We start from the raw sequence: 14485 nt of genomic DNA, 5'->3' as shown, positions 1-14485 counted from the left end.
CAGCGCCGGGGCCGAACCCCTTCTCAGCCGAGCGCGGGTGGCCCGGGCGGGGGGTCGCGGGGGAGCCCCGGCGGCAGCGCGGGGAGCGCGGGCGGCTGCTGCCCGGCGAGGAGGCACCGCACGGCCGCGATACCGGGCGTGCTGCGGCGGCAGGCTCACCTTACTGGGTTTGTGTGTGTTTTTTAATAATTGGCCAATAGGGTGTTTATCCTGATGGTGTTTTCAGTCAGAGAGAGGCATTTTCAGGCCGTATTCCTGGAAATGAGGTGCCGGATGGGTCGATAACGTTTGCACATGTGCTTCATGCGTGCATCATCAGGAGATCAATATGATTGTGCTGGTATGGAGATTTGTATCACACCTGTTCTCTGACATCACATGGAGACAGCTGCTGTTTCTTTTATTGTTTTTTTCCCCCTTCTTCTTTTTTAAAGGCTAAATATTGGGTTTGTGTGTAACAACATGTCTCAGGGATATATTGTATAATCAGAAATGCTTTCTTCTTTCTCACTGTGTGCGCCTCCCCGTACGACTCCCCCACCCCTTTCTGCTTTGCCAACAATCACATTTAAATCACCAAAAAACAATAGGGTCGATCTGTAACCGAATTGTCAGGCAGCACACAAAAAGAGTGTTGTTCTCAGCCTGACAGGTTTTAAAACTTCTTTCTATCGCAAAGTGTATGCATTTCAGTATATGGTTTTGGATGTGAATCCAATCTTTGCAGCTGGCCCTGATCTTGGAATAATAAAGCCTTTTAAAAAAACCCATATATACTAACATCTCAAACTTTTGGAAAGTTCAGATTTAGCTCTCAATTTACATAAAATGTATGTCTTTGTCCTATCTGTAAAATAGCCGTAGCTGCAACCGACTCCATAATCCAAAATATTAAGTGGCTGGTCTCTGAGGAAAATTGCAGCAAAATACTGAGCAGGAGGAAGAATAATCCCCAAGTGTAACCTTGTGTGACATGTGCTGTTAACTTACATTCATACATATATATATATACACACGCACACATATACATATACATATGGGGAATATTTATTTTGTGATAAGTCAGTATTCATTGTACTACTATAATGTTTTTCCTTTTACTCTTTTTCCCCTCAACGTGCTGCCTCTCAACAGAGGAGCGGTTGCTTCTATCAAGAATGGACCACCTCAGGACCCTTTCTTCCATAAGGAACATGTCTGCATGAAGTTTTTTGAGGATGTGAATAGGACTCCATGCAAAAACTGATTATTAGAAGGGAACTGGATTTTGGGCAAGTGAAAATGGGAAGGCCTATCCTGGCATTTCCCAACCTAACATTCAAGGGAGAGGAAGAAGATTCAAACACCCTCCTGTGGTCCTGGATGTATGCATCATCCGACGTGGTTTCTCACATAACTGGCTTCTCCCACGGAGCAAGTGCTCAAATAAAGGTAGAACGTCCTCTTCTGGTAGGAAAGAAGACTTGTTAGCTTCCTTTGTTCCCATCTAACTGTCCCGATTATCACAAAAAGAAGGGCTTGTTTCTGGAAAACTGCACTTTTATGAAGGTTGCCCTCTTTTGCACCTCAGATATCAGACTTACAGACTTCTCTGAGCACAACTGCATTGTTCCATTTGAAAAGCTGCCCCCCCCAACCCCTTTAAATTGTAGGGCAATACAAGCCTTCAACAGCCTTTTCTGTAGAAATGTCACGTGCTGTTTCTCAGTGTAAAGTAGCATAAAAATTTGGATTACAAAGGTTCATTTCTTGATTTGGCCAAGGCTTTTCCATGAAAAAGAAGCAAAACAATTCCTGATAAAGCTAAACCTCAAAATATACTAACTGAGTTCTAATATTAGGTAGTGGATATGTGTGAAATTATTCCTACACATAAGTGAGACTGTTAAATGTAGAACTTGCATTGTATGCTGTTGGTGAGTGCTGTGCTTATTAGATGCATACAGGTATGTTGAGCTTTTTTTTTTTTTTCTTTAAGTTGACCTAAAGGTTGATGTTTGTTTTCAGGTAGTGGGCAATGGATTGAATTAAGAGGTTGTAGGGATCTTACCTAGTAAATACCACTGGTAAAGGAAATAAAAGTTTGACCATTTGGCAAGTCACATCTGAAAAGCTGTCATCCCTTTTGACCAAGACAGCTAGTAACAGGTACGCTACCTGAAACTTCTCCCTGTGGTTCAGTGGAAGAAAGGAATTGAGCATTGTCAAGCAGTTCTCTCGTAGGTGAGCAATTTGCAGTTTTAATAATCCACCCTGTGATAGATGCCCAGGGACCCTCAAGGTTTAGCCTGGTTCGTTGTGGTTCATGGTAAGGGTAGGAGGACAGCACGACTCTGAGTACTCTGATCTTAACCATGGAGGGTTTCTGATAGCCCATGGAGGTTTAGCAACTATGTGTGTTTGTGGCTTTGTTCATACTGTAGAAAGGGCATGTAAACAGGTGGCATTCACATTTTTTGGTAAGATAAAACTGATATATATGTGGTATGAGCCAAACTGACCCTTTTCCTACCTTTTATTGGTGATTCAGGGAGTAATAACAGGATTGTGCATCCCTCTACAGTTTGGTGGAGGCCACAACAGGACAAGTTGTCTTTGACACTCCAAAGACATTTTCTTGTCTTGCGTTGGCAGTACCATGAAGAACCAGCACTGAGGAAGTGCAAGAAGCCTTATTATTCTGTACCCATTGCAAATAGGATGTGATGGGATAAGACAAGGTTTAGTGCATGAGTGCAATGAAAACAGGTTGCTAAACAAGTTACAAAAGCTTTCCAGGTTATTGAAAACTTGAACAAAAGTACAAAATTCCAGTAGAAAATAGGAGTCGAAAAAATTGTAAGGGAAGTATTAAAATCATTAACTGAGGAAGTTAAATGAAAAATGATAAAAGAGTATACTGATCTATTGCTTTACTGATCTGATCTATTGATCAGATACTTTTCTGTATACTTTCAGAGAACAGAAATTAACTAGAAACGCACATAGATTATGGAATTTCTAGGGTAGAAAAAGTCTCTCCCCTTGTTGGGACTGCAATGTTGTCAGCAGCAGCAAGAATTCTGATGTTGATTCTAAATGAAATTTTGAAAACTTAAAAAAAAAAAAAAAGAGAATGTAGTTATTGCTGGAAACCTGCTCTAAACAGCCTTTTAGGATGCTACTACTATAAAAGCATGCCTAAATGCCAGAAAGGCAGCACCACCAGCTCTAGACAACCCATTTACACATAAAAGCTTAAGAAGTGGTGTAGTGGGAGGGAGCATGGAAAGAACAAAGCTGTCAGATAGAACAGCCCCTGGAAGGCCATTTCAGCTTGGGCAGCATTAAGCTAAACTTTGGCTGTCTTAAGTCATGCACTAAGTGCAGAATGGCTGTTGCCCAGCTTCCTGACTGGCAAATTGCCTTTTCTACTTCCACAACTCTGCCAAGTGGAGCTATGTCATACTTGGTGATAAAACTTCGAATTTTTAAGTTAAAATTATAGATGAGGAGCATGGTGCTTTAGGAATGGAGGGGTTATGTGTGGTTATTGTACTTTTAAGGTCTGGAACATTTTGTGTGGCAGACTTCAAAAGACATGTCAGTTGGCAATCAGTTGCAGCTGGAACAGGATGGGAGACTAAACTCAAGATTAAAGTGAGGACAGACATAGTTTGTAAATAACTACTGTGAAAATTCAATTAATTTTTGCCATTACTTTATTTTTCTTCTCGTTAGTTTGATTCTATTAGAGTTAATGTGGAGGTCAGGTCTGATTCATTGGATATGTGGAGTCACATCATTTTCTAATCCAAAAAAGGCTTTGTTTGACTGTAGATCCTGGCTTGGAGCTTAAATGGAATAAAAATCCCTGTTAAGAGTGATACCCATAGCCAACTGTGACAAGCTGAATATAGCATGGCAAAAAAGGTAACAAATGGACAACTTCCAGCTCAGTGCCTGTATCTGGTGACGTACTGGATCTTGTTTCTAGACTGAGAGAGTAGGTGCTTGAATACGTCAAAGTTACAGCCTTGTTAGGGACAGATCATTAACTTCTTATTGTGAGGTTTGTATTTACTTTATTGCCCATCAAGGAAGAGGATCAGTTTTAATAGTTTACTTTCAAAGATTAATGGAACCAAATGGATTTTAGACTGCTGTTTAGTCAGTGGCAGTTTATTGGGACATTATCAAAATTGTCCTACATGGTACCTGTTGATAAACTCCAAATGTCACCTTCTAGTACTGTGTTGCACATGTTGGTGAATGTGAGGAAAGAAATGAACTAGACAGAGCCCTCAGCAAAAATAATGATCTAAATGAGACTAATTGTGGCAAAGAATTTTAAGGTCATGGCTACGATGGAAGCAAAGAAAAGCTTTTTTCCCAATTGTGATGAGCTGCTTTATTTTTATGAGCAGAAAAGGAGAGTCTCATGATTATCCCCATTCTTTAAAATTTTTCTTTTGTAATGAAATATATTTCTAAAAAGCACTTAGTGCTTAAAGGTTTTTATTTCAAGATCTGGTACAGCATCACACATGTATGACAACTCTTCATAGGTCATCAAAGTTTTCGGTCCATTAAAAAGCACATTTCTCCTATCACATAAACAACAGTGAATTTGCAAAATTATTTTTTAGTAGAAATTGAAGGTATTATGCTATATTAAGTAAACAGCACTGCAAGTAACTCTGTAGACTTGTCTTACTGCAGTGCAAAATAGTGGTATCTGTAGACCTTCTAAAGTCTTATTTTGAAGCCAGGCTTTTATAATAAATATGACTATAAATATTAGCTAGTAGTATGGGAAGGAAGAAGAGCCCAGGGTAATTTACGCTTTCTTTTTGGACCTATTGCATACATTTTTTTGCAGTGGAGGCCCTGCATGGAATGCTCAGAGTTTGTTGGCTCCACAGTATGTACCGTGAGAATTGTCTCCCTCCAGGAGCAGAAAAACTGGCTTATGTCCTCCTAATACTCCCCCAAGAACGGGGTCTAGGAGAAGCCCTGTGGGTCCTGTTCTGTCCACTAACTTCGTTAGTTCACATATGCTTTCTTCACTTGATCAAGAGGTCACTTGAGCACCCATAGGTCTTGAACGGAAGGATTGATATCCAGACTGCCAGTCCTTAGGATACAGTAAGTTCCCTTCCTCCCTGGAAAAAAGAGGAGGTAGTGCATTTCTGTGCACAGGGTAGCAAGTTCAGTCACAGGTTTGCAGAACAGTCCAGAACACATGGGTTCGAGCTTTTGCTTGCTTGTCTCTGCCCTAGCCCTTACCACTTCAAATTATCAACCAAGGCTTTGGTTTCCTCTGGTCATCAGAGTGGGGCAGATACCTGTGGGGTCTCCAACTCTGAGAACCTGCTAATCCTTAATAATTTCATTGTACAAGACTGCTGTGAGAGCAGGAAGAGTAAGCATGGGGATGATCTGCATCTCAGATGAGAGGGGTTGAGATAGATACAGGCAGGAAAAGGGATTTAGCCATTTTCCCACACAATGTGCCTATCCTATGTGACTCCAGCTGCTGCTCCAGAAGTGCGTGGCATCACATCTGCTAGCCTTGTATGAATAACCTGGGTACACCTGGACTTTATAAATGACATTAAATGTCCTTGCTTAAGCAACTGAATCGAGCACAAAACTATGTGCACAAAGGCATATGGATAGCCTGTGGAATAGCAGGGAGAACTCCCAAATATCAACTAAATCCGTGTCCGCTGGCCATCCTTTCTTGCTGCTGTGTTCCTTTATCTCATTTACGTGTGCAAAATTCCATGGATTGGGCCAATGCTTCAAAATGTGAAATGATAAAGAAAAGTTGATTATTAAAAGAAAAATTGTTTCATGGATGCACCATAAAATCCTGATGTTCAGGATTGGGTCTGTATTATGTGGCTGTCCTTTGTCTTTATCTATGACATGTACTGTTGAATCACTTTTTTTGAAGACAAAAGAATTATCTGAGGTTTGCTTGTGAAGTTTGTGCCACTTTATTTCATCATAGGCAGTAGAAGGTGACAGTGGTTTGACCCACAGTCCATGTATTCTTTATTTCTAGCCTCATAGTTCCACCTTAATCGCATAAGCTTGAAAGTCCCTATTTCCAAGACTAAACTCAGTCTGTTTCTAGTCCCTCATCACACTCATTGGTCACATGCTGCTGAGCTCCTTGAACTTTTTGAGCGTCCTTCAAAGGATTCAAAAGGAAGATGAAATTCTGTGGTGGTGATGGTGAGAAGGTGGTGTAGTCTTCTTTCCAGCTTTGTATATAAAGAAGGCCATCTCTGCAAATGGGAAAAGTCACAGTGTAGTCCAAAATTGATTTGTCAGAGCATCAAAACACCTTCTAACCTGAATGCTGTAATAGTGCTATCCACGACGTAGGTGCAAACCCAGCAGATCTGAGAGATTCATGGCAGGCATCTGCTTCTCTATAGCGATGGCAGTAATGGTTAACTAGAGGGTGCCTTAGGTCTCTCTCCTCTCGCCAGAGGTTCTCATGAGCATTTGCTTTTAATGGCTCCTCGCCTCAGTGAGCTGCAGTATTGCCAAGGTCAAGTGTCCTGAATATACGCGTAACACGAGGTTTGACTCAAACAAGTCAGCTTAAATAACTAGTTTTTAATTGACTTCTCTTTCTTCCCTACTTTCTGGTTTCTGAGATGGCAACCATGTGTTCAGGTTTTTCCACAGAACAATGAAATTTTGTAAACAATTTTTTAAAAAACAAAAGCTGAGATTCTGATACGATGTCTGGATTCCAGTAGCTAGTGTTTTAAGAACATCAGATATGTTCTTGATAGAAACACTAGAATTTCCAGCTAGGAAACTTAGGCCTGCAAGGCATCGGGCCGTGCTGGCCTTGAAAGATGTGAAAGCAGAATAGCAAAAGTGGCCTACATTATAGAAATATGATTGTGAGAGAAAGACACTTTTCTTCATAGTAATTTACAGAAACTCAAGAGCTTTTGGTGGAGCAGCAGGGGAGAGGGAAGGGAAAGGATAGCGTAAGGGTAAATAATGGTATAGTTAGAACCTCCAGAAAGGACTGTAAAGTAGAGAATCAAAACAAACGTGTGCTCTTAGATTTCCATTGGTGTTCATGGTATTCTGACAGAGAAAAAAAATAAATTAAAAAGGGATCTTAGCAGTAAACAGATAGTAAGGGAGGTTTTGAGGAACAACTTGAAAATCTGAAAAGACATTAATTTAAAACAATGTTCACTACTCCAAACTGACGTATCTACAAAGAATTCGTAAAATAAGAGAGACCTCTTGAGGACTAAAGATGAATTCCATTAGCTCCATTCTTCTTAGATGTCTTTTGTGTATAACTTGCTCACCTATTGGTAAAACAAAGGAAAACAGACTAAAAGAAGGCATTCCTGAGAAGACCTAAGTCAAAACTGATTTCACATCCCTTAGGTGGAAACGAAGTACATTCACAGCCAAGTGCCTGCTTTATACATGAAATTTTGAAGCATGCTTTAGTAACCTGCTACTTATAAAACACAAGTCCTTAAAAGAATTCATTCTGAAGTATCTCAAAGATGAAGACATAACAATTCTAGACAGTAAGAAAGTCATTTAAGCATCAGACTCTGTGTGCTATTTGGCTCAAACCACAATATCCCAAAATTCAATACTGCAAGTGAAGTAACTGAGTCTTTTGAGGAAAATAACAGCATACCAACAACATAACTTGCAATGTCTGGAACCACTTACAAATGAAATAAAAGTGCTATTTTTACCCTGTCGTGTTTAAAGATGCACAAAATTTTTAAGATCTTATTTAAGCCTCCTAAAAACTTTGTTAGCACATGCTCATCATTTATATCCTGCAGCAGGACAGTTGCAGCTAATTTTTGTCTTTTTCTAGAATATTCTAATAAGAGTGCAGTATGAGGGTGTTGATTGTATTAATCTTTTTAAAAAAAAAAAAAAAAAAAAGAGAAAAACTCCAAAAGGTACTTGGATCTTCTCAGAAATAAAATTGTTTTCTTTTACGGAAAAGGGAGGTCAAATCCTGGACAGGTTCCAACCCCAAGTTAAAAAAAGTAACCACTTGACACAAAGATGAATGGTCACAGATAAAAATATGTCTGGATGCGGGAAGAGAAGGTAGATAGTAGGGGTTTATTGGCAATTAATTTTTTTTCTTCAGTATTTTAGTATTTTGCTTGAAGTGATAGGATGTTTGTGATTCAATCACAGCAATGTCCTTTTAGATGCAGAATCAAGATTATCTTCAAATCTGATCTTTTTTTTTTTGAGCATTCCCGTTCAGACAAGGTATACAGGTAGAGGTGATGACTGTTATCCAGCCAAGACCCACCACTTCCTCAGTTACATGGTTATTATGCACGGCCTGTTATTTCAGCCAAACTCTTCTATAAGAATTCCTTTTTTATGCTGTAAGCTTGCTTTATCCTTAAAAGAGTAGTTCTTTTATACGTTGGAGGAGAAGAGACATCATTTAGCTTCTTTTGTCTTAATGGTTCACAAATCAGAGAAGTTTTCTTGTTCCATAGGCAGCAAACTCTAGTTGAGAAGGATTTGTCGGGGAGCTCTGAAGGCTCAGAGACACGGGCAGGGCAAAAAGACATTTAGGGGTTTTATGCTTCATAAATTGCTCCTGCAAGAAAACCTAGCGGTGCAAAGTGGAGGCTGTACGCCAGTCTTTGGACAATGAAAATTAGCCCTACACGGAGGCAGAGCACACCGCCCTGCCTGTTCCAGCCACTGCTTAGGCTTGTCCTTTAGGCACGACCCTCTAGTGGAACAGGGTGGGATTTCAGACGCGTGTGGGAAATGTCTCCAGTGCTGTTCGAACGGCGTGCCGCGGGGGATGCTCCACCATGCTGGTCTCAAGAGAGCTCGGACTCCCTGGAAGGCCGTGCAGAAAGACAGGTGTTTAGCATGCAGCTGTCCAGGGGGGCATTTCTCCTGTATTCCTTGAGGAGCGTTCCCAGCAAGTCCATGGGAACCCCATGGTCTGAGGTCCGTGAGGTGTGCTGCCCTCTCAGATGTCCTGCCTCTGCCCAGTAACTCATATCACATCGAGGATTGCACATACTTGCCCTAGATTCCCTCATGAGGCCCCACCTGCTTTGCTGTTGGTTTCTGAGCTTTGGTGGCCATTCTCCTTTTGTGGAGAAAACAGAAAATAGCAAACTTCTGTTAATCTGAATTCCTTGTAAGGTAAGTAAATAAAAATCAACTGCAGAGATCCCAAGGTAAAAGAAAAATAGAAACACTAGGGTTTTTTTTAGGGACATGGGTGGAGAGATGTCTTCAGGATCACGAAACTGGTTCCTTTTAAATTCAGATTGTCAGCAGCTACTTCTTTGGACTCCCTTCTCCACAAATTTCACCAGATGACCTTTTCACACTATGATGACATCTATTTTGTTCCTGGAGTGGCTTCCTTTCCCCAGGTATTGGCTCTAAGGAAACATGGAACTTGATGTACACAGATCAGTTGCTTTCAGGAAATAATTGTTACCACTGACTGGGTGTATTAGCTGCTGCCAGATTTAAAGGGATTATTCATCCCATTAGAAATAGTTGGGAACTAAAGAAAGAGGTTTTGTTTCTCCCAGGCCTTAGGCAGTTAAGCATTTTGCAAGAATACCTTCAGGAATCCATTGCTAAGCAATAAGGTATTGGATATAAATGGACTGACATTGTACACGTAAGGTTAATTTGCGAAGCAGAAAGATGGATTTGGGGTTAAAATAGAACATAGCAGTTGGAAAATCCCTACTGGTCTTTGTTCTGTCATTCTGAGAAACTAATTCCATTTGTTTTGTCCTAGGTCACTGTAAATTTACAGTAATGATAATATACCTGCATGTTGTAATCCGAGAGCAATTATGAATGAAATATTTGGTCCTGGGCTAATTTGAAGCTCTGCTGCCAAATACACAATGTGCACCAGGTAGCTGCAGGGAAAATGCAGTCACTGGCGCTGGGATTGCCTGTCTGATAACCCAGATGAGAGAGGACCCACCCGCGCACTGTGCTGGAGATGGAAAGGGAGCCTGCTGCTAGGGAGGGGGGGACCTGCGGCCCCTCGACAGTGTACCCTCTCTGCTGTCACATCCTAGCAGTTCTGGTGGCACGTGCTGAAAGAGGGCACAAACGGCTTCTGCCTCGTGACTGTTTCCTTCTGACACTTGCCAACTGTGGGGCAGAAGGGAAGGGGAGAAGGTTGGGTATCCGTGCAGGTGGGGGTACAAACCAAGTTAAGTGCAGGCGTGGAGTAACTTTCCTTGCTGGCCCTGAAATCAAGATACGCTGTGGCTGTGCAAGCAGCTGCACCTCTGCTGTTGATACTTTTACTCCTGAACAGATCAGTGCTAGCGCCAGTTGTTATCTGTCCCAAGCCTCTGTTTGATGCCCACAGCTCTTTTTCCTCTTCAGGTGGGATACTCAGTCCAGGGTTCTGGAAGGGCTTTGCCTCTCAGTCTAATTTAAGTCAGTATTTTTAGATTTCAAGGAAACCTTGCAAAGTAGCTACACAGTTTGTTCTTATCACTCAGCTGATGTAGAATAACAGACTCTGAGTACCTATGCTGTCATCCATAGAAATGTAACAGTGAAGCTTCTGACATAAGTCACCCATTTTACAGGTAGGTCAGCAATTAAAAAAAATGCAAGAAACTTGGTCAATGAACAGAGTTTACAGATGCAATGCACAGCCAGGCATGACAGTTAAAATTAACATTTCAGCATGACCCAGCCACCTATATATTTCATTAAGCAGAACTTGTAAAGGGCATTGAGGAAGCACCATCTGCTGATTTCCAATAAAACTGCAAATGCTGTGGAAACTTTCTGCTGTTTGTTCTGTGTTGAAATGGACTCAGTGCTAAATGCTAAACCCAAGGCGCTTCCAGCTTGGATCCAGATTTGAATCAGAATGAGTTGTTTATGTTGCTCTGTAGTTTATGGAGTGCTTTTCTTTCCTATGCAAGTTAGTGGAGAAAAACTACTACAACCTGAACTTCTCCTCTGCACTTTCCAGACCATGTGACGTATCATTTACAGGATTGTTCCTGGTACTTTTAATAATGACTCTTTGTGATATTTATAAACATCCTAGGAGATTTCACTTCCTGATTACTTACATGATAATTATACAAAAACAAACCACCTAGGTCTAGTACAGGGCCAAGATACAGTATGCCAGCTGAATACACTAGAGTCAAAAAGCAATGACTCATTTACAGACCTGTTCCCCACAGTCATTTATAAACAAAAGGAAGAAACATTGTCAAGGAAATAGTGGTTGAATGGATTTTCATAATCCTTTCTAGGTAGAATGACATGGAATACATTAAACTCAGAAATCGTGAAGGGGATATGATATTTTACTATACTGAATCATATGTGAGAAGAACCAGGGCATCCTACTGCAGTATCAGATTTCTTTTTATATGTGGAGAACTCTCCTTCATCTTACAGGATTTGGGCTGAAGAGCTCAAGAGCGGGACATGCCTTATGCTTCAGAGTTAATGAGAATACTGTAAGTAATGGTGAGAGCTGCCTTGTAACTGTGGAATAATTTTACAGAGAAGGTAAAGCATGACTGTCTTCCTCAGACTAGTTGTATAAATAAAGTTTGCAGGACTACTCACATGAGTAGAGTGAGAAATATTTGACCCATGATCTTACATATCAAATATCTTTATATATTATTAACAATCTATAAAGTTGGACATAAAACTGTGACTTGTTAATGCCAAACTTATGTCATGTGGAACAGGAAGAGAAAGAACAGAGTCTTTCCTGTATCATTTTTCAAGACCTTTTTCAATAAACTTGTAAGTAGTCCATGGCCATAGGTGCAGATTATAAATTAGCTTGGAGGCAGGTGTTTCCGTGGCTGCAGGGAAACTAGTGCCAACATGTATTCACAGACCATATCCACAATATCCACACTAAAAGTATGTGCCAGTGCTTGCAATAGACAACAAATGGAAGTAAGCTTATGATGCTGGAACAAATTTCCTATCTACTGAAACTAAAACTGGAACCATAGATTCTATAGCTGGAAGATTATTTTTGATCTCTGCCACCATTAAGATTCTCATCTCAGATGTTTTGCTTGTAATAGTTCTGTTTTGATATGTAAAAACATGAAAGATAGTGATTTTTTCCTCTCTTTTATTTGTTCCTCTCTCTGTCTCTCACAGACATGAGGATAAAGGGTAAAAGAAAGGAAAGAAGTTTCAGTTCTTTATCTGGGACACAGAAATGACAATGCTGAGTGGGCTGGTGCCTGAGTGCAGTAGACTATCTCTGACAGAGATCACCAGCTCCAGAAGCCTCTGAAAAGGACCGAGAAACCCCCAGAGCAGACAAATATGGAATAATGTGACCACAGGGAAGATTCTTCATTGGGGTAGTCAGTTAGCCGTCAGCTCTGTGTCTGGAACATGCATCGATCCTCTCACTCTTATGGAGAGGGGGTCTGTCTGCCGTATCTAACTGTGGTGGTTTTGACCTGTCACAGAGTCTAAGCCTTTTGAATCCCCCTAAATTCTTTGCCTGGGATTTTATATTGTAGCAAGGAGTTTGACACTTAAATAAGCAGGTCTTTTCATCACTCCTAAAAATAACTCCTATTTTGATGGAAATGTGAATTAGAAACATGTAATTTGGGACCACAGCCGTTTAGATTCTTATCTCTGATCATTTCCAGCATTGAATTCTCCAGAAAGGATTGTGGAGAAAGATATGATGTATGGCACAAAGTGTTCAGAGTATTAGTAGGAAACATTTGGAGCTCTGTGCCTTGGTGCTGCTTTTTTGTCACCGTGTGCTGCCTGGGGTGGCTGTGTGCCAAGGGAGGGTGGCAGCGATGGAGGGAGGGAGCAGGGGAACTTCAGCCCCACTTTCTGTACCAGCAGTCCCTTGCAGTGTCCCTAGCGCTCCAATGGCAAGTAAAAAAGGTCCTTTCCAAAGACAAGTATGCTGTCCTCCTTGCCAGCCTATGTTCGTGTCGGGGCAGTGTCTGAAGGTGGTCAGAAGCTAGGCTGCAGTGGGGTTGGGTGACACAGCTGTGGGAGGGCAGCTTGCTCCTGGATCTGTTGCCCTCCTCGGTGAGCAGAGGATGCTTCCCAGGGGTGCATGAGCCACCAAAATGCCACACTTGGGGCTATGTTATAGGAGTGTTTCCTTTTTAATATTTAAAATGGGTTGCCTTTTAAAGTTAATTATCTCCTTGTTGTTGTATGAGGACAAAGGGTAAATAAGATTATTTTTGTTTGTTATGGGATTGCCTAGTGACCATCTGTGGGCCTCATTGTGGTAGCCATGGTTGAATTTTAGAGTAATAGACAGTTCCTAATTCTCATATCTCAACATCTAAATAGACCAGACAGATGAAGGGTAAGAAAAGTGGCAGAAAATGCAAGCAAAATAGGAGTATTCAATTTACATCCTTCATATTGTTTCGTTTTATGGTGTATGCTTGCACTGTGGCTGCTGGTTTTATTTATTTCCAGGCTAAATAGTCCTAACATTTTAAGACTATGGAATCCTTCTCATGGCTGTAACATGTTTATCAGCTGTCTCCAGTCACTTTCTATTTCTGTTAAATCCTTGCTTAGGTGGAGTAATCAGAACAGAACATAATATTCAACATGAGAGCATACCACTGATTTGCATAACAACATTCAGATATTTTCAATATTATTCCTTATTACTTGCTGACCAAGGCAGCTGGAACAGATGTTTCCCCTGAGCTGTACACAATGACATCTAGCTTATTTTCTTGAGTGTATAAGCAATGCAGAAGTGGTTCAAATTATGCTTGCCATTGTACACTGCTTCCTGAATTAGTGTAGTAATATTATTTATTATCTGCTCATGCTCTGCCAAAAAAACCCTGCTTTTCACAATGGGCTATGTAAATGGGGATGGTGGAAGGCTTCCTCTCTGTAAGATTGCAAAAATCATGCCTTTTTGATGAATATATTATTAAAACTTTTATTTTCTGAATTTTTGGACATGGAGAAGTTTCGAATAGCTAGGAATGGCTGTAGAGAGCCAAGGCTTTGGAGGTTGTGTAATTACTACATACTCCTCATCTTTCATAAGACAGGCTTCTCTACAGGCTGCAATTCTGCATGAGCTGAACACTTAGGATTGGTAACTAACTTCTGCCGCTTCCCTTTCTCTTTTCTGGAGCTCTGCCTGGAGGATAGTCAGCCACACTTTCTGTGGTGACTGCTAAGGGTGGCTTTCTTACGACCCTTTTTAAACAGACACTTCGGGTAGTTTTAAATGTAAATAATTTAATAGACTCTAGCCAGCAGTTCCGAAGGCTATTGCAACCATAGCATCTTGTTTGTAAAATAACAAGCAAGCCAAATGCATTCAGTCCTGAGGCTTTTGCCATGATGTACACATATGATTTACCGCCCCCCCCCCCCCCCCTGTACCGCCCCCCCAGCCTGGGCGGCCAAGCACACGGTTTTT

This window comes from Haliaeetus leucocephalus, unplaced genomic scaffold (assembly GCF_000737465.1).
Source record: "Haliaeetus leucocephalus isolate CR32 unplaced genomic scaffold, Haliaeetus_leucocephalus-4.0 Scaffold169, whole genome shotgun sequence".
Lineage (NCBI taxonomy): Eukaryota > Metazoa > Chordata > Aves > Accipitriformes > Accipitridae > Haliaeetus > Haliaeetus leucocephalus.
The sequence above is the reverse complement of the archived record's forward strand: the minus strand, read 5'-3'. Positions refer to the sequence as shown.